This window comes from Mus caroli, unplaced genomic scaffold, assembly GCF_978045245.1.
Source record: "Mus caroli unplaced genomic scaffold, Mus_caroli_1 scaffold_1, whole genome shotgun sequence".
NCBI lineage: Eukaryota > Metazoa > Chordata > Mammalia > Rodentia > Muridae > Mus > Mus caroli.
In genome coordinates this window covers 117,644,225-117,664,572 of record NW_028227256.1, presented here as the reverse complement: position 1 = coordinate 117,664,572, position 20,348 = coordinate 117,644,225, and the positions used below count along the sequence as shown (strand labels likewise).

Genomic DNA, 20,348 nt, shown 5'->3' with positions numbered 1-20,348 from the left:
CAGGGTTCATCTAAGACAATCAGAAAACACAGATATTTACATGAAGATTCATAACAGTAGCAAAATTACTGTTATGAAGTAGCAAAGGAAATCATGGGAGGGGAGGGTCACCATAGCATGAGGAACTGTATTAGAAGGCTGAAGCATTACGAAGGTTGAGAAACACTGTTCTAAAAGGTTATTCAACCATTAAACAGTGTCAGGATGGTGGCTAATGTGTTCAATATTGAACAGGGGTGTGGGCCATCAGTAGGATCTAAACTATAGCACACTTCAAGTAGCTTTGTTGGTGTCCTGGGTTGGGGATATGGCTCAGCTGCTGCAGTGACTGCCGAGCAGACACAAAGCCCTGGATTTGACCTTCAGCCCCTTATAAACTAGATGTTTTGGTGCACATTTATATCCAGGCACTCAGGTAGTAGAGGCAGGAGGATCAATTCTTGCCTTCACTGTGAGCCTGAGGACGACCTGAGTCTTGTGAGACTTTGTCTAAAAAAAAGTTGTTGATGTCCTAGTGCCCAGGATGTCTAAATATAAGCTTCATGGAATATAATTGTGACATATGCAATTATTGAGCTTAATTTGAACAAAAGCATGCTCTTAGTCTGAGATGGCCAATGCCCACATAGAAAACACAAATATTAAAACTTATACTAAACCTTTTACTTCAAAAAGAGCAAATAAGATGCTTCATGGGTTAAGGCACTTGCTGTACAAACATGTCACCCTCAGAACCCACATAACAGTGGAAGAAGAGTAGGGGTCCTCTTACCACCTTTGACTGTCATGGCATGCACAGCCCAAATACACATCGCACACATATGCACTCAGTTATACTGAATAAAATTTATAAGGTTTAAATAAAAGAATGCCCTATGAAGTGATATACACACAATGTGTCCTGGAGACAGAGGCAGAAACCAGGCTCCATAGTTACAAACCTAGGACCCCAGAGGCTACAGACCAGTGTAGAGGAGGCCAGAGGCTGGAAGGATTTGTTACTAGAACCTTCTGTGGTGTATGGCTCTGCTGACATTTCAACTCAGGACTTCCAGGCTCCAGAACAGAGTGGCAATATATTTCTCTTGTTCCAGGCCACCCCATCGTGACAGAAGCCCTGGGAAGCCATCAGTTCTTCGCATGCCTTCATTCAGCACTCCATGACACCTCCCAGTTTTCCTTCAGTTCAGTCTTCTTTCTTGTTTCTGTCAAATCAGACACAACCTTGTATCAATCTTGCTTCCACTAGAGAAGGCTAGCGTGGGGAAATATGGCCGCTGAGTTACATTGAACTGAGTGGGGTCATTCCCAGTGATGTGATTTTCTTGTTCTAGGCCTGGGTCAGAGGCACAGAGACACACATGAAAAACTTGGCCTATCCCATCCCCCAACCCACATCTGCTTTTCTACTTCCTCTTCTGATTCGTCCTTGCTGTCTTTACCTTGTGATCTACACTGGAGATGTTGGTCCCATACCTTAGCTTTCAAAGGATGACCCCTAAACTTGATGATCCAAAACCTTGTCCTTCTGATACTGGTCCCAAACTTTGACATTCCAAAGATGATTCACAGTCTTGACCATCTACAAATGACTCCAATCCTTGACCTTTCAAAATGGCTCCAAACCCTAACCTCCTAAGGAAGTCTATACTGTCAAAACAGATGGTAGCATGTTGAACACAGCACTTACTCACACCCCTCCCCCATCCTTTTCATTCCTTCAACTAAGGAGAATGCATTTCTTTTCCTTCTCTTTGCAAGTATATTTTCCTCCTAAACACAAATAACAATCCCGTTGCCCCATAATTAGATTGGATTACAGAATAATTACAACCTTGTTTGCTCTAGGCAGATTACATGGTAATTATACTTGGCATTACCATGAAGAACCAAGAAATTCTGACGATGTCATTACATGGTTATTTGTACAGTACAATGCAGTAGTGTAATTATACATGCAACATTTGTTCTCCAATAGGAGAATGATTAAAACAATGCTAATGCTTCGAAGTGTTGATTAGGTGCCAGCGTGATATGACATTGGCAATGTGGGAAGGGTGTCTGGTTATTAATTCTTCTCACAACGTAGCAATATGTGCCTTCTCCTGGACTCCAGTGTTACCTCTTCAGCAGGCTGGGCTGTGGTCAAGAAAGACATGTGACCATATGCTTGCCTCTCTGTCCTCACAGCTCTGGTAACACTTGCCCTGCAAGTATCAGGGCCAGAGTTTGGGTCAGAAGCCATGTGAAGCCAGCCTTCAATCCCCACATGTGGGAGGCAGAAACATGGACTCTCTAGAGAAAGCAGCCTCATTAGACTGACTGAAATGGTAGGCAAGCTCCAGGTTCAGGGAGAGGCGTACACCTCCACCTACGTAAATACACATAAGAGGCCTTTCTTTAACCTTTATGGTTTGAAAGTGAAATCTGCGCGCCCCCCAGGCTCAAGTGTCCCCAGTTGGTGGCGCTATTTGGGAAGTCTGGGACCTTTAGGAGGTGGAGTCTCACTGGAGAAAGAGGTTCATTGGAGAGCAAACTTTGAGGGTTTGTGGCCTGTTTTGACTTCCTGTTCTCACTACTTTCTTACTGCTAGGCTGGCCTCACACTCCTGCCTCCACGTTCTTCTTTCCTCTGCTCTGTCATAATGGATCTTATCCATCTAGACTGGTAGCCTGAAATAAACCCTTTTCTTCTCTATGTTAAAGTTTGTCCAGGTATTCTGACATAGCTACAGAAAAGAAATCCACAGAGGCTATGAGATCCAGGGACGAATGAGATGAGAAAGCTCTTTCTGAGATCTGCTCATAACACACAGCTGGGCAGAACACTCCTTTGCTTGGACCCCAGGTCCTCCATCTTGAAATTCAGAGCCTTGTCAATGGCCCCTGAATTCAGATCCCAACACCCATGTAAAAGCTAGGCCTTTCTCTCTCTCTCTCTCTCTCTCTCTCTCTCTCTCTCTCTCTCTCTCTCTCTCTCTCTCTGTGTGTGTGTGTGTGTGTGTGTGTGTGTGTGTGTGTGTGTGAGTGTGTGTTTGCCTATAACTCCAACTCTTCAGGGGTTGAGAAGTCTGGAGAATCACTGCGAATTACTGAGTGCCTGTCCTGCTCCAGGGATCTCATTTAAAAGAATAAGGTAGAGAATGATACAGCAGGACACCTGGTGTTATCCTCTGGCCTTTGCATGCACACACGTAGGTGTGAACACCTGCAAGCAGCCATGTACATATACCACACACATACACCACACACATGCACACATATACGACCCCACAACATAAATAAATAAAAATATACTTAATTTAAAAGCAAAAATGCCTGCAAATAGAGCTCATGTTTTCAATAAGTTTATGCTTCTGGGTCAGGTCACATTCATTACGATGCCTGGGGCTCATGCAGTCTCTGGGTTGTCATTTGGGTATGCTGTACAGCATTTACAGGGGATGGAACTTCTCTTTGCATGGAGCCTGACAGGTATGAACTACACACAGAGGAGAATAACTCTTTCTTCTTTGGAGAGAGACCCCTGGGATATGCCACATGCCCTTACCTTTATTGGCTTTCTCACTACAATCGTCACTGTTGGTTGTTTTGGGATGAGTGAGATGCAGACTCAGTGTGGGGCAAAGAATGGGATTCAGGAAGCCAGGGACTTAAATTTGATTCTATGCTGGTTATTTCCATCAACTTGTCACAACCTAGGAAGAACATGGGAAGAAAATCTCAGTTGAGTAATTATTTTTATCAGCTTGATATGTGTGTGTGTGGGGGGGGGGGTTGTGTTGATTGGTAATTGGTGTGGAAAGTTCCATTTAGCTATGTTTGCACTGTTCCTGGCTCAGATTCCCAAACAGTAAGAGAGAGGAGAAAGCTGGCTAGGTACGAAGCGGGAGCAAGTAAGAATGCGTTTGTTTCTCTGATCTTGACTGTGTGATGTGATTTGCTGCTGTGAGTTCCTGCCTTGACTTCTTTTCAGAGGTGGGAACTGTAAGTCAGTCTCTTCCTCCTCCTATTGACCAAGCCAGTTCAGCCAGTCAACAGGTTCTCTAGTGCAGGAGTCAGGATTAAAAGGAAAAACAACAATTAGACACCATTGTATCATGACCCCAGCCAGTTCTTGCTGAGGCAAGTTTAATTTTTTCCAGTCTGCTTTTATATCAATCAATGTACATACAAAGAATGTGGTCAGTCCTTAAGACATAAACAAAGTAGTCAAGGAATAAGCAGAGCAAAAATCAAGGCAATAAACAGAGTCCTGTGGTCACTATGCCCTGGGTTTATCAGGATGGTCCAGATACAAGGAACACAACACAGTCCTCGGCTGTGTTTGCCTTGAGCCTACTTCGTTGTCCGAGCCTGATATCAAATTCCTGCCAAATTCCTAGAAGCGACCCCCAAAGCTCTCAATACTATATTTACCTTTGGCCAAGGTGTACAGCAACAGAAATGCAACTCACCTCAAAGACCTTGACTACTTCTTCTTTTGAACATTTTGAGCCTTTCTTACTGGAATCCTGTTCTGAAGATGGCGGTGCTCATCTTGGAGCACTGTGAAGCTTAGGATAGTGCACACTAGGTTGGAGATGGAGCTCAGTGGGCAGAGCCTTTGGCTAGCACACATAAAGCCCTGGGGCCCCATCCCCAGGAATTTGCAAACTGAGCATAGTGGTACATGCTTGTAAACTCAGCATTTGGGAGGTACTGGCAGGAGGTTCAGAAATTCACTATCATCTTAAGCTACATACTGAATTCAAGGTGAGCTTGGAATACGCAAGACTGTGTTTAAAATTTTTTAGATTTATTTTATTCATAGAAGTCCTTTGCCTGCACATATGTCTGTACAACACATGCATGCTTGGTGCCCGAGGAAGTGATGGACCTCCATGTGGGTGCTGGGAATCAAACCTGGGCTCTTCACAAGAACAGCAGTGCTTTCAACCACTGAGCCAACTCTCCAGTCCACAAGACTGTAATTTTAAAAAGTATGAGATACACACACACACACACACACACACACACACACACAGAGAGAGAGAGAGAGAGAGAGAGAGAGAGAGAGAGAGAGAGAGAGAGAGAGAGAGAGAGAATAATATGTGTCAAGTAGCTCCTGGCACTATACCTTAAGCACTGGGTAGTGCTCACCCACAGTAGTTGTTTGGGTGGTCACCTGTTTTTAAGATGTGTTTTTCATTTTAAGTTATATGCGTGTGTGTGTGTGTGTGTGAGTGTGTGTGTGTGTGTGTGTGTTCAGGTACTCAGTGAAGGCAGTAAGAGGATACTGGCTCCACTGGAGCTGGAGTTACAGGTGGTTATGAGCCACCTGACCTGGCTTCTGGGAACTGACCTCCAGTCCTCTGCAAGAGCAGTGCATGCTCTTAACTACTGAATCCTCTCCCCAGTCTCTTGGCCTACCACAATATGCTTCCTATGCTATGACCCACAGAACTCCTGTTGCTGAGTTATTTCATTTGCATGGAGATGGGTTGCACCAATCCTCATGTGATCATGTGTCACACTGGACAAATTAATAAAGTGTCTGTGGTCTGGTAGAAGAGCATTGGTTAAATAGTTCCTGTCTGTGTCCACTGCTCTCTACCTGGTCCTTCCCTCCTTCTTCCAAACCACAGTGGAAGAATCCCAACACAGGCTTTCCTCAGTGGCGTGCATATCTGAGAGTGTCACAGACAACTGACTGATCTTTAGAAGACCCTTGTAGCCGGGCGGTGGTGGCGCATGCCTTTAATCCCAGCACTTGGGAGGCAGAGGCAGGCAGATTTCTGAGTTCGAGGCCAGCCTGGTCTACAAAGTGAGTTCCAGGACAGCCAGGGCTATACAGAGAAACCCTGTCTCGAAAAACCAAAAAAAAAAAAAAAAAAAAAAAAAAAAAAAAAAAGAAGACCCTTGTCCTCCCTGTCTGTTTCCTTGGAGTGAGTAGGACAAAGCAGCTGAAGGTCAGAAGGGAGTGAAGTGAATATGGTCTCGGCTCCTCTCTCTCTCTCTCTCTCTCTCTCTCTCTCTCTCTCTCTCTCTGTGTGTGTGTGTGTGTGTATGTGTGTGTGCATGCATTTGTGTAGAGAAAAGCACACTCTTCAGGCCACTCCTGAGTGTCACCAGGGTAGTAAATTCATAAAAAAGGAAAGGTGTTATAGCAAGGACGGTGCGGAGGACTCTGGGAAACAGAGTTAGTTCTACACATGGTTTATTGGCCAATATGTTTGCAAATTAAGAGTTGCTATTGGAAGGCTGGTGTAGTGTGGGAAGATGCAACTATCATTCATCAGAAACCTGGGAAGCCGGAAAAGGTTGGTTGGTTGGTTGGAAGTACAAGGTGTATGAGTAGGTTGGTCTTACTCAAGAAATTGGGGCCATGTGGAGCCCACAGGAGGGAGGGACTGAGTTTTGAGAACAGGAAGCCTATGGTGCTAAGCAGATAACATTCTCCTTTGATTGAAGCATACCCTGGTGGGAAAAAATAAGTAGTTGTTCAGTCTTCATGTATTGTAGACAATTAGTTTTGAACAATTAGAGTTGGGATAAATGTGTGTGGATGTTGGATACACTCACATACACATATACACAGGCTGAATACATATACAGGCTAAATATATCACCACTTATATACCTCATATAGAATGTGTGTATATATATATATATATACATATATATATATGTATGTATGTATATATATTTCATGTTCATATGCACAATACATATTAAACATACATATACATGGTAAATGTTATATGTGAATTTATATACAATGTACATGAATTATGTATATAATATTTTTAAATGGTTTATTTCCTATACTCTCTCCAGTCATAGTGGTGTGTATTCTATGACAGAAAATTAAAATGAGTCCAGAACTGTATCTAGGAAGTATATGGGTGTTAAGGAAAGACCAGCATTAACATGCAGATGACTTTCAGGGCTGAACACAGTACTTCATGTGTCCCTTTCTAGTGTCAGCATTCCACAGTAGAACATTATGAGCTTTGTGGCTAACCTAGACTCGTGAATTTATGTGTGGAGGCATGCCATCACATCTGGAGAGAGAAGTCCAGGCAAAAAAAGAGACCATGTACCATCGAGGAAGAGATGGCAGAGTACTGAGCTGTTAATGGCATCCAATGAGAACATCTCACCACAAGACAAATACTCTACCAACTAAACTGCTCTTCTCTCCTCCTGAGCCTCCTTAAGCCTCCATTCTCTCACTTGAAGTTGAGCAAACATACCACTATGCAGTGTGGTAATTAGGACTGTGTGAAATCACTTCTTGCATTTGTTTTTGGATCATACATCAGTATTTACGAAATGGTATTTATAATGAGAGTTTACACTGGGGTTGCTGGACGTAGGTCTCAGGGACAGGACAAAGAGAAAAGGAATCTGGATATGAGCCCAAAGGCAAGACAAGAGGCTGCTGGGCATCCTTTTTGCTGTTTATAACAGACTCTTATGTGGCCAAGTCCTGTGAGCACTCACAACCACACTCTATAGACTCTTGTGGTCCTTACTTTATTAGATTCCTTAAACGATAGGAAAACAAAAATCTCAAACTAAAGAAGTCCCTGGAATGGAGTCTCTGAAACCAGTCTGGTCTTTGTACGAAGTAACTATTTTGGTAGGAACTAGGAGCTAGTCTATTGGCTGTCCCTTTTGGCTGTCCTCGTCTCAGTTTCCCCAACAATAAAATAAGAGGTGGCAGCAGAACAGTTTCTACAGTTCTTTTCAGTTCTAAAATTTTATAATCCTAAGAAGGGTTTTTATAGTCCCCCCTGCCAGGAAATGGGACCACATTGTGTATTTGGTTTCAGTTTAGCTGCACTGTGAGGTTCATTCTCCACATCTGCATGCACAGTACAAATATACACATCAGTTGAAGCACACACAGGCATGGAGAGAGGAAATCGTGCCTACACTCCAGTGCTTCCAATTGAGCCATCAAGTTACTCAGCTATTTACGATGGAGGGGAAAATGGGGCCCTGTGTTCCCTTCTCTAGAGGATCTCCCTGGGAAATCAGCGGACTCCCAGTGGGAGAAGGAAAGAAGACGTTGGCACATGCAGGGTGGCTGTGTGGAAATACTGTGTCTTTGGTCGTTCATTTCCAGGAACCACCAGGTCTGGATTTTGCAACTATGAGCTTGTTGAAGGATAGTCCATTTCTGTTCCTGACACAGATCCTGGTATTTGAATTGGCTAATATCCTACCACATTTAGACTTGTATTCCTGCCCTGTCAATTTTTCTCTGTCAGTCGTGCAGTGATGCAGTCATGCTGCCAGTGGGCTAGGAGGTGCTCAGGGCTGGGATACAGAGGAGGGATCACAGTATGTCTACTCCCTCAGCATGCCAACAGGGCTCTCTAGCTAGTGTGTGCTTGGAGACCTAAATCTAGGTATTTTAACATAATGAAACTCAAATATCTCTGTCTCTCTGTCTCTGTCTCCCCCTGTCTCTCTGTCTCTTTCTCTCTCTGTGTCTTTCCCACCACTATCTATATCAGACAATCTGAACAGTGAGCATTCAGCTTTATCCTATCACTCACTGGATCCCAACTCATCAAAGAAATTCTAGTATTACAGATGTGAACTTCCATGGGTATCTAAACTTCGGTTTTTATGACTTTTATCCACTGAGCCATAGAACCAGTCCCAATTTTCTCTCTGTCTCTCTGTCTCTCTCTGTGTGTCTCTCTGTCTCTCTCTGTGTGTCTCTCTGTCTGTCTGCCTCTCTCTCTCCCCCTCCCCCACCCCTCCCCCTGCCCCCTCCCCCAACCCCTCCCTCTCCCTCTCTGTCTCTCTTTCTGTCTCTCTCTCTCTCTGTCTCTCTTTTTCTCTCCTTACATAACATCAACTCAATATGTGTATTGAGAGGGCAGAATTTCAGGTCCTATGACGCTCTCATTTTCCGACCCCATCAAAACTCTTCCCTAGCGGGCCACATTGCCCTTTGTTTCTCCTTGGTTGGTGGATAGAGCTGTTTTAGCACAGAAGTAACACTTGTTACATCATGTGTCTACACTTATGTCCAGACTCATGCAAGGCTAAGGACAGCATGGGTGGTAGCCACTGATCACAAATATCCAGCAGACCAACTTCCCATAAGGGGCTTAGATACAGTGAAGGGAAGTGGTGAGAGCACTTCAACAGCCCTTCCCTAACCCGTGGCCAACAAAGATATTCAAGGTGTCTGCAGAAGGCACACCAGACTTAAGAGGTACAAGAAGGTGGGTTGAGAGGGTATCTGGTTGGGCATCTTCCCAATTGGGAAGCAAGTATGATAGTGAGAGGCCCTTTCAGGAGCACTGCATAGAACAGGTACATGGTGGTCAGTGTGTGTCAGGGGAGTGGTGGAAGGCAGACAGGAGGTTGTTGATCATGTAGGTTCCTGTGGGTCATGGCAAGAATTTCTGATTTTGTCAAAGACAAAGCAAGGTCTAGGAAGCATGTAGGTAGAGAAAGGGAGGTGACTGCTATGCTGAGGCTCACCTTGGCTGTGGGAGAGTGACCCAGAGTTACTGTGGCAGTCTTATTAGAAGACTCTAGGTTGGAACCTGGTGTGCTGGCAGAGGGATGGGACAAGAGGGGAGTTGGCAGATACCTGTGGGTGGTAGACCTCCGTATACATACCTTTGTGTGGTTAATGCTGATTGCCAATTTGAATTGCCAAGGAGACACACCTTCAAGCATCTATGTGAGAGACTAGGTTAACTGAGGTAGGAAGACTTACCTCCTAACTGGAAGCTGCATCCTGCCATGGACCAGGGTCTTAGACTGAAATGATGCTAAACTTCAGCATCCACCTTTTTGTGCTTCCTGAGGACAGATGCCATGAGACCAGCTGCCTCACACCCCTACTGCAGTGACTCCCCCCCCCCCATTATGGGCTGCACCCACAAACTGAGAGTCAAAATAAGCCCTTGCTACCTTAAGTGAGTTTGGGTAGGTATCTTGTCCCAGTAAAGCAAAAAGCAACTAACACAAGTTATATGTAGATCCTGGGTCTCATTCCTCCAACTACAAAATAATCCCTAGATATTCTTCTTGCCAACACTTCTCCTACAACAGATAAAGAGTCTGTGTTCACACCACCTCCTGTAAGGACCAGAGCCTGAAGTTGCAGGTTCATAATCTACTGTGTATCTATGCAGATACATAAAATAACACAATTTACTGTGGCTGTTGTAGGAACTTATATAGCTAGAGAAGTCAGACTCACAAGGAGATCTAGCTGAGTTCTCAGGAGAACCAGCTTCCCAAAGCAACTTTGTCCTCTGGCACCATCAAGAGATTTTAGCTTCAGCTGTCCCCTTGACAGCCTGCATGCCACACTCTGTTCCAATGACATGTGGATCTCTGGTCACTCTATCACTCTGTCTCAAATCAAAGCCTCTTTTCCATGTTCAGCCATTTTTGCCCTCTAAGGACAATGAAATCTGGGAAATGTAGTGTAGGAGTGAATCTCGTGTGCAAAGGTAGGTTTTATACACAAGGAAATTATCTGAATGCAGAGTGGTAAAGAATTTCTATAGTAGTTGAAAAGATGGCTCAATGATACAGTGCTTCCCGTAGAAGCTTGAAGATCTAGTTTGATTCCCCTAGAACCTGTGTTAAAATGCTGGGCACAGCTGTCACTGTCTAATCCCTGTTCTTGACAGCTAGTCTAGCTGCATCAATATGCTTTAGATTCAATGAGAGATCCTCATTCAAAAAAATAAGGCAGAGAGAAATTAAGGAAGACACCAGATGTTGACCTCTGCCTTCCACACTTAAATATACTAGCACACACACACACACACACACACACACACACACACACACACACACCAGAATGCTAAGAAGATGAACAAAAGTTCTGCAGATGAAGGCATCTACAACCTTTTCTGACCCCCCGCCCCAATACTGAGCATCTTATGCCCTGTGTTCAGACACCATAACATGGTTGTGATATTTTCTTCTGTCTCATAGGTGAAGCTGATTCATGGATGTAGCCATGAGGCAGCTTGCCCAACATCACTCAGCAAGCAGTTGCCGGTATCTGAATTATCATTAAATCCTGCCCATTTTCTCCATGGAGGCCAAGGAATTATAATACTTGTCAATCATTACATATTAGAGAACACCATGAAAGTAGACTACAACTACTTGTTTATGTTTATTTTGCACAATGTCATGGGCTCTGAGGCCACAACTACGGCTAAAGAGAAGTCATGGTGAGGTCATTCTGAGTGTGCAACCACAGGGCTGGGCCTAGCCATGGGCAGCAGCGGCAGCACAATTTGAAAGCTGGTCTTGTTAACACACACTTCACACTGCAGCTCTGGGCAATAATGGAAGAAATACAGTCGTTAAATTTTAATTAGGAAGAAAAGATGTTCATTATTAGTTGTCATTCCTCATTGTCTCCTAATTATGCTCCTTGCATGATAAAAGGAAAGACTACATTTCATTTGCATTGTTCTTGCTTGGGGCTTATGGAGAGAAAAGGCGTTAGGGATTCTCTTTCCTCTCTTCATCTGAACTGCCCCTCTGTGGACTCAGCCTGAAGAACCAGAAGATAGGAGATTCAGAAGTCAGAGCCCTGTCCCCACCACCTACACAGGTCAGGGTATTTTCAATACTTGGTTGGTCATTCTTCCTCTATCTGACTGCTTTTTCCTTCTTTTCTTCTTCACTCCTTTCTTTTCTTCCTTCCTTCACTCTTTCCTTTCTTCCATCTTTCCTTCCTTCCTTCCTTCCTTCCTTCCCTCCCTCTCTCCATTCACCTCTCCCTTCTTTCCCCCTTTTATTCCAGAGATTATTAAATCTGGGTTGGCCGTCTCTATCTATGCTGCATCCTCTGTACCGTCTGTGATACCCCTATCACCCACAAAAGAGACTTAGATAATTGTGACAGTTCATATTTACTGTTCATTTTACAGGACCTAGAATTATCTAGCAGACACACCTTTGGGGATGTCTCTGAGCTTCTACATTGGGTTAATTGAGGTGAGAAGATCGACTGGCAGCCCCCACCATTCCATAGTCTATAGCCCTGGACAGTATTAAAAGGAGAAGGCTAGCTGAGCTTCGGCAGTCATGTCTCCCTGCTTTTACATCAAGCTCTTCAGTGACTGAGCCATCTACCCAGCTCTCTCTATTACATAAATGTGTGGAACCGTGGTCTATCTGCAACAGAATGGTCATTGTGGAGCAGATGCCTGTGCCTGGATAAAAATCAAAGACTTACAAGAGCTTCTGTGAATCTTGCGATACTACCCTAAACCAGTTACAGCAATAGCAGCTTGTAGCCCTCAGTGAGAAGGTTGGAGCTCCTAGGTCTAAGGGTGTCCTGTGAGCGCTCTATGGCCCCTGGCTTATAAACAGTGATTCTAGAGTATTTGTCTCTGGCAGCCAGGGGTCTCAGGAGCAGGTGGGGCCAGCAGAGTGATTTCTTCAGAGACGTGAGGCAGATGAAATCCAGTGTGTTCAGTGTTGGTACTGAGTTCTACAGATGCTGAGTGACTTATGCTGAGTTCACAATCCCAGAGCATACTTAGGACTTAGACTCTCACTCACCATAATTAATCACACTCCACAGACAGCAGTAGATACTTGGGTCTTTCTGGCTACCAGACCCCAGAGAGAAGATAATCTCATCACCAGCTTTTGTATTATAGCCCCAGGACACCTCTGTATCCTGTGAATGTGGCTGAGCTAAAGGCCAATGCTTTGGGAATCTGTGTACCAGGCCTGCACAGGCCTCCACTGCCTCTCCTCTCACTGTCTCTGGTCATTTCCACCCATTTTCAATTGAGCTTGAGAACAGAATCTGGTACTAATCCCAGAGCCTTCATGGAAGCATTGCTTTTCTCCTGCCTGGAATGGTGGTGTTTCCTAGCGTTACCAAATCTCTCAATCCTCAGAGGCATGCAAAGTATTCTCTGGATTCATCACAATCCACAGAGAAGATGTTCCTAAGTGCTGTCTCTAGAGCATTCAGACAAACCCTGACCTGTTGTGGTCTTTCTGCCAGCGAAGCATATTTATCTTCTGTCTCCCTGTGTGACTGGTTAGAAGAGGGACTTTTTTCTGGTTATGTGACTGTATTTCTTTTCCTTTCCTGTATTTATCTTCCCCTCCCTTTCTCTTCTATCCTCTCTTTTCTCCTCTGTGCTCTGTCTCCTCTTTCCTTTCCTTCCTTCCTCTTTTTCTCTTTTCTCCTCTATCCTCCCCTTTGTACACTCCGTTACTTCTTTACTCTCGTCTCTTCTCCTACTCTCTGTCTCTTCCCCTTCCCTCTTCTCCTTTCCTTTCCTCTTTTAAAGATTGGGCTCACTGTACAAAGCCTGCCAGGCTGTGGTTTCTCTGGACCCCTGACTTAACTCATCCGTGCAGAAGTCTTTGTAACCCCCTCAAGGCCTGCCTCAAGTGCTCAGAGCCTCAGCGGTGGTGGAATGACCCCTAGGGAAGCATCTGGGGATGGGAACTTCACACGGAGGCTCGAGGGAGTTTGAAAGGGTCCAAAGTTGGAGCAAACACACCATATATCACACCACCCAGAGCTTGTAAAATGGTGGGGCTCTAGCCCCCCTCAGCACCCTGACATATACTGAATGAGCTGCTGCAGACCAGAAGGTCGCTGAAAATATCTAGGATATGTAGAGAAAGGAGCAGCAATATGTGCAGACACCAACTTCCAGGAAACTGTAGGGTCTTGGGTCAGAAAATACCATGTGGAGAAGGTTGCCTCAGAAGCCTTCTAAGCCTGAGAGCCCGGGGAATGGAGAAGAGAGGGATCCCTGCAAGGATCAGTACCTGCCTCTCGGCATCATCTTTGAACTACCACATCATGGGTGTTTATTAAGTGAGAGAAAAATCGTCTTGTCAGCTCGAATGAGTGTGCTTGTATATATGCAACTTCCAATAACCAAGCTAGCTAGCTGGGTAGTCCCCTCTAAAAGGATAGAACCCAGGGGAGTAATGAGAAGCTAACCACTCCCTGCAAGGACAGAGATACAGGACTGGTCAGTAGCCCTGGGTCCCAAGCAGCGTAGGAGTTTGAGAGATAGCAGGAGAAAGAAGATGATCCTGAGCATAGAACACATCTCTCAGTGGGGACAGAAAGATGGCAAGAGCAAAGAAGGTAGCTGTGGGGCGATCGGGTTCAGTAGGGCTTGCTGACCCAAGCTTGAAGACCCAAGTTTGGCTCTCTGGAACATTTGTGAAAAGTTTTTTTTGGGGTGGCCTGAGTACCTATAATCCAGACACTTAGAAGGCAGAGACAGGAGAAGCCCTGGAGACCACTGGTCATATGGGTCTAGCATAATCAGTTCAGTGATAGACTGTCTCAAAAACAATTGAGGAAGAACTACACTTAAGGCTTCCACGGGAATGCAAATATACATGTACAGGAGCGTGCACGTGCGAGCGTGCACATACACACATGGAGACATACCCCCACAGACAGACAGACAGACTCAGCTTTTGTGATCTTCCCTCACAATTCCCCCCAAAGCCTGCATGCATCCTCCAGGCAACTGTTATTTCTTTAGTGTAGCTCTTTGCTTCTACTACCTGTGTCACAGGGCTGTTCTGAGGCACTAATGAAATAAAGATCAAGGTGTCTTGGAAGCTTTCAAGCGCCCCCGAGTGCAAGGGAGGGAATTGGTAGGAGGTGTCGAGAGAGTCTTGCTTTCCGTCTAGTGGAGGAGGCAGAAGAAAGGATTTTGTTAGAGTGGGAAGGTCCTCCCCCCCAACCCCCAGGCAGGTTTCCACCTGGAAACCTTAGGAATTTTGATGAATTTCTATGTCCATTCATCTGCTCACTTATTCATTCATATGTTTAGTGCAAGCTTAAGACCTGACTGTGCCACTGTCAGCTCTGGGCTGGGTGTGGCAGTGAAGCCCAGATGTTAGACCCAAGTCTCTTCTTGCAAGGCTGAAGGGTCCTCAGTGAAGAGGGTAGCTATTGTAGAAATGGAGTCTCTTCCTGATCCACAAAGGCAAGCATTGCAGTGCTGTGGAAATGCTAAGAGGTCTACACAATTGCCTTTAAGGGGTTCAAGGGGTTGCTGACAGTTGTCATTAGGGAGCCTTCTGGAGCCAGTAATAATCACCACTGAGTGACTGTAAACACCGCTGCTTCCCACGAGGAAATACAACTTGTTAGCTTTTGTCTGGGCTGCAGAGAGGAAAGGCAGGCTTCCTCAGAGAGGGCATCTACCAGAGTCAAACATAAAATCAATCGTATGGTTCTAATTTAATTTTAATTCACATTCTTATACATGGAGTTTGTTAGGAGCGCTGACATTTCTGTTGTGGAAATCTATAAGGGCTGAATTGTCCGCACATTAGAGGATTTTTAAAAGAAGTTCTCTGCCACTGGGTTGCAATTTGTTAAAACAAACAATAGCACAGCCATGGCACAGTCGGATGAGGAGACATTAGCTGGACTAAACCGAAATCAAGTGATCTTTTTCAGCCTCTTCTCTTCCCACTGAACTCCCGGGGAACGCCACCAAATGACAAATTGCGGGACGCATGTAAGAGCAGTGCCTTCAAAAATACAATAGTTATACAAGCCATCTATTGTTAATGAAGAATATAATGCAATTTTCCTGTCTGTAATACAATTATGCAAATCAAACGAGGAGTTATCCCAAAATCTCTTTACATTCCGATTAAAATGAGATAATTTATCAAACAGAATATGACTGGTTATGTTTATGTGTGGCACATTAATCCTGTTACAATAATGTATCCGTCTCCTAATGGAATGGATTTGTGCAATCTAACAGAAAATGACTTTTGTACTATCCACAATTATAAAAATATTCACAGCATATCCATCCAGTGCAATAGCACATGCCCACAACGATGCAATAAACCTATTAAAACAAGCAGCGCTTATGAATGGAACCTTCACGCCAATAGCGATGAGCGTGCCCTCAATTTTACTGTTCTCATTATCCCAGCAACCCTATGGCTGACAGATGCTAGGAGTAAATTAGTTTAACGTTCTTCTTCTTCTTTTTTTCTTTTTTAAAAATGTTGTTTCTTTATTTGCATGTATGTAAATACTCCTGTATATGTGTGCACATGTGTGTAGAAGCCAGAGGTTGGCATTCAGTGTCTTTTGCTGTGCCTCTCCACCTTAATTTTCATCTATGAAGCTGCAGGGATTCCCATGTTTCTGCCTATCCAGTGCTGGACTCCTAAGCACAAGCCACCATGTCTTGTTTTCTTATGGAGGCTCTAGGGGATAGAACTTGGGTACTTATTCTTTTGGGGCTAGCACTTTACTGACTGAGCCATTCTCTCCTCCTCCTCCTCCTCCCCCTCCTCCCCCCATCCCCCCTCCTCCCCCCTCCTCCTCCCACTCCTCCTCCTCTTCTTCCTCCTCCTCCTCCTCTAGAGTTCTCCTAGAGAAATGGCTCAGCAGTTAAGAATCCGCTCTTGCTGAGAGTTGGAACGGTGCCCCAGCCCCTACCTCTGGTAGCACACAACGCCCTGTAATCCCAGCCTCAGAGCATCCAACGTCCTTTTTGGCCTGTGCGATCACTGCACTCACATTAACAAACTCACACACAGACACATACAGACACACACACACACACACATACACACACACACACACACATACACACACACAATAAAAAAGATTGTTATTTTTTTAAGAAATAAAAGGCGTTCACTTTAATAGCATCTGAGGCTCCTTTCCCTATCAGGATCTTTTGTTTGAACTGATAGCGATACCATTTCCATGGAGAGATTTCTAAGCCATCTTCCGGGAAAGAGTTAGTCCTGTTCATATCTCTTGGCAGGTTTTATGATGTGTGTATTTCCGTAAGTCAAGAGGTTTTCAAAACATGCCTCTTCCCACACACCTTGTCTGTGTTCACCGTCCTGGGAAATGTGTATGCTATGCATAGAAGCCTTGTCTGAGCTGCACTTTTCAGAGGGACACAATAGCTTCAATTCTTATAAGGACATCACAGCCAAGGAGTAATCAGTAGCATTGTCCAGAAAAACAAGATCCTAAATAACTGGTGGAGGTTGCTCTTGTGCTTCCATTGCCAGGGAACGGCACTGTTGGGTTTGTACCAACCTCCTCTACCTTGACGAGTCATTGGTCTCGACAGTGAGCGATAATAGCCTTAAATCTTACACCTCTTGGCCCTGTTCACCATGTCAGCATTTTCCCATCTGCATGCCTCCACATCAGGCATGCAAGTTGACTTAGACAAATGTTGATCTTTTGTGGGAAAAGTATAAACCCCAGTGTATCTGCAGGTTCTCAAATGTTTATCCGTGCCTTTAAATAACTTCCAGGCAGTTTTGCTTCTGGTTATGCCTGAAATACTATTTCAGAAGCCTCAGAATGGTGAGGGTGTTCTCTTTCCTCTCTGATTAGACAGTGCACATTGCCACACTTAAGTAGAATGCCCATAAACATGTCAACTTCAACTTGAAAATCTGTTGCTTCAACTCAAGCTAGCATCTAATACAACTATGAGAGACATATTTTTCTATTGAGAGTATATTTTTCTCTTTAAGATATAGATGATAAAAGGAGGAAAGAAAGGAAGGAGAGAGGGAAAGAGGAAGGTAGGCAGGCAGGTACAGTGCACACTCCCTGTTTAATTAACAATATTGTCAAAGAAGCTCCAACTGCTCTTTGAGTTAGAACTGAGTTACATCCTCATAAACATCCATAAATTATCTTTGTGTCAAAAAGCATTTAATAATATGACCTACTGAGCATCCAAACTTACAAATAGTCAACGAAAGAATGTGGCTAGCTGCATAACAAGACCAGCCTTGGAAAAGATCCAGATGAAAGATTTGAAGTATAGTACTTACAGGATGCTTATTGATCTCGTAGAACAATAAAATTGAAGAATGTAAGTTAAACCATCTCAAGTTAGGGACCCTGTTATTTGGCAGGTGTGTCCAAGCTGCCACTTGTGAATCTCAGGGATCTTCTGTTCTCCTATAGCTACAGATCCTACCCAGAACATTTGTAGATGACATTGCCATGTTGTCCTGTCAAAAGATGGATACCCTTAAAGGTTTTAACCATTTTTTTCATGGACATTATTAGTGAAATTTTTATAGGGCAAGTCATTACTGATAACAGATTTTGGTGAGTTGGGACTTGGTTGTTTATTCTCTTTTATAGTTGAAGGGACTGTTTTCCATCACAACATGGAGGGAGTGGCAGCTGGAGCCAGAGGACATCTGGTCCCATGGCATACATAGTCGTGAAACATGTAAACAGGAAGTAGACTAGGCTTCTCAAGGCCCACCCCTCGTGATGCACTTCTTCCATCAAGGTGTGACCCCTACATGTCACACAGTATTCCCAAATGGCATCACCAATTTAAATACATGAACCTGTGGGGAGTATTTCACATTCAAAATATACCATAAAGCCATTAGATTTTTCTCTCTCCATGGTGTACTAGTTATTTCGGGAGTGTTTGAATTTTCTATGGCTCAAGTGAAGTATGATTGTGTCACATGGTGACATTCCATGAAGGAACAGTTTTCACCATCCAGGTTATCTGGGAAGACTTTGTATCCTTTATTAGGAGAATATCAAGAAGATCTTCCATTCAGTACAATGTCTCTTGACAGGAGATCTGGTACCTTTGATCAATATTGGTGACAGTAAATATTGGGATCGTCATCACAGTAAGGGAGAAAGTCCTAGAAGACAGAACATATGGAATGCATCAACCTCCCTGCCTCTGGCTGATAAGGGAGGCCCCTGCCTCCTTCTCAAACCCTAACAAATACTCAAAGCTTGGGGTATGAAGACAATAGCAAAAGCCAGACTGGGGACTTTGATGAGTAGTCCAATCTCCTCTGAGCCTCACCAGGTTGTCTTCTAGGGATGTCCTGGGCTTAGAATTGGGGTTTCTGGACTGCTCTGAGGATGGGCTGAAGAAAATGAGATGAACATTATCTGTTCTCTGATGAGATTGGGCTGAGAGAATATTCATGAGGAATGAAAGAGCGCTTCTGTCTTAAGCACGAACTACAGTGGTTCTTATACAATAGATACCAGAGGAACAGTGTGAGCAGGGAATGTTCTGCGATTTTAGGATGTATCTGTGAGCAAACAGGGCATGCCTCTGTCTGCATGCAACTTGCTATCATAGAAGAGAAAAAAACAGGAGATAGTATAATGTGCTGGTAGATAATAAATACTTAGAGAAAAAAAAGCTGAGCAAAATGAGGGAAATAAGCCAAGAGAGAGACTGACTAAAGCTGAGAACCACTGTCAACAAATTTTAAATGTGTCCAATCTAGTAGCATTCATCTTCTATAAATCAACTACCTATGTATGTATGCATGTATGTATGTATGTATGTATATATGCATGCATGTGTATATGTATATGTGTATGTGTATGTATCTATCATCTATCTGTCATCTATCTATCTATCTATCTATCTATCTATCTATCTATCTATCTATCTATCTATCATCTTCTATTTTTTTTTAAGTCAGAGAAACCAAACCTAAGGCTTTACACATGCTGGGCAAGCACTGCACTACTGAGCTATATCTGCAGCTCTTTCACTTCAAACTTTTCTGAGAGAGCGTCTCACTAAGTTGTCCAGTTGGGTCTTGATCTTGTGATTCTCCTGAGAAGCTTTAGGTTATACACAGGCTTGTGTCACAAGGATTAACGTATTTGCTTCAAATAAAATGTTCTGACTAATAACAATAGACTCCGATTCATGGATCTTTGAGGGTCTTACTCTCAACGATGTCATAGAATTCATATCTAACAACAAAACATAGGAGTGAGACTTTTTCAAAATAACATAGTAAAATAAAATGAACATAGGAGGGCATCACCACTCATTATTTTACTAGTTGTTCTATTGTTTTAGGAAATAATCCATTCTTTCATTTTAGTTGGAATAAGACATTCAATCATTATCATCTTTAGATGAGGCAGTTTAACTACATTTCTTTGGAGAAAACTGTAGATTAGAGATCACAGAAGACAGAAGTGGAGTGTTGTCTGTGCCTCCATGAGTACACTAAGGCTGGATTTTTAGATAGAATGTCACACATCTGCTGGCATTATTCATCTTGCAACATGCCCCGACACTAGTAACAACTAGTAAGACACAGTGGTTTAAAAAACTAGATCCAGGTATAACCCCAATACTTGATACCCCATTTAAGGTGGAATAAAGCATTCCTCCAGTTGACAGAAACGTTGGCAGAACTCAGTTGTCCTTCCTGGGAATGGGCAGGAAAATCTAGGTCCTGTGCCTCAAGGAAGGATAACTGGGAAGGGGCAACCTAGGGATGAGAGCTTCCTCTGTGATCAGGTAG

General features: G+C 43.8%; 1 long non-coding RNA gene across 1 annotated transcript in view; it reads right to left on the bottom strand.

Annotated features, from left to right (window-relative positions):
* Positions 1 to 732: 732 nt before the first annotated feature.
* Positions 733 to 20,348, bottom strand: part of LOC110305353 (uncharacterized) — a 50,072-nt gene continuing 30,456 nt past the window's right edge. Inside the window, exons 2-3 of the long non-coding RNA XR_003837617.1 lie at positions 3,550 to 3,697; positions 733 to 1,205 (exon numbers count right to left, since the gene is read on the bottom strand). This is a non-coding gene — a long non-coding RNA (uncharacterized LOC110305353). The remainder of the gene's footprint in view (positions 1,206 to 3,549; positions 3,698 to 20,348) is intronic.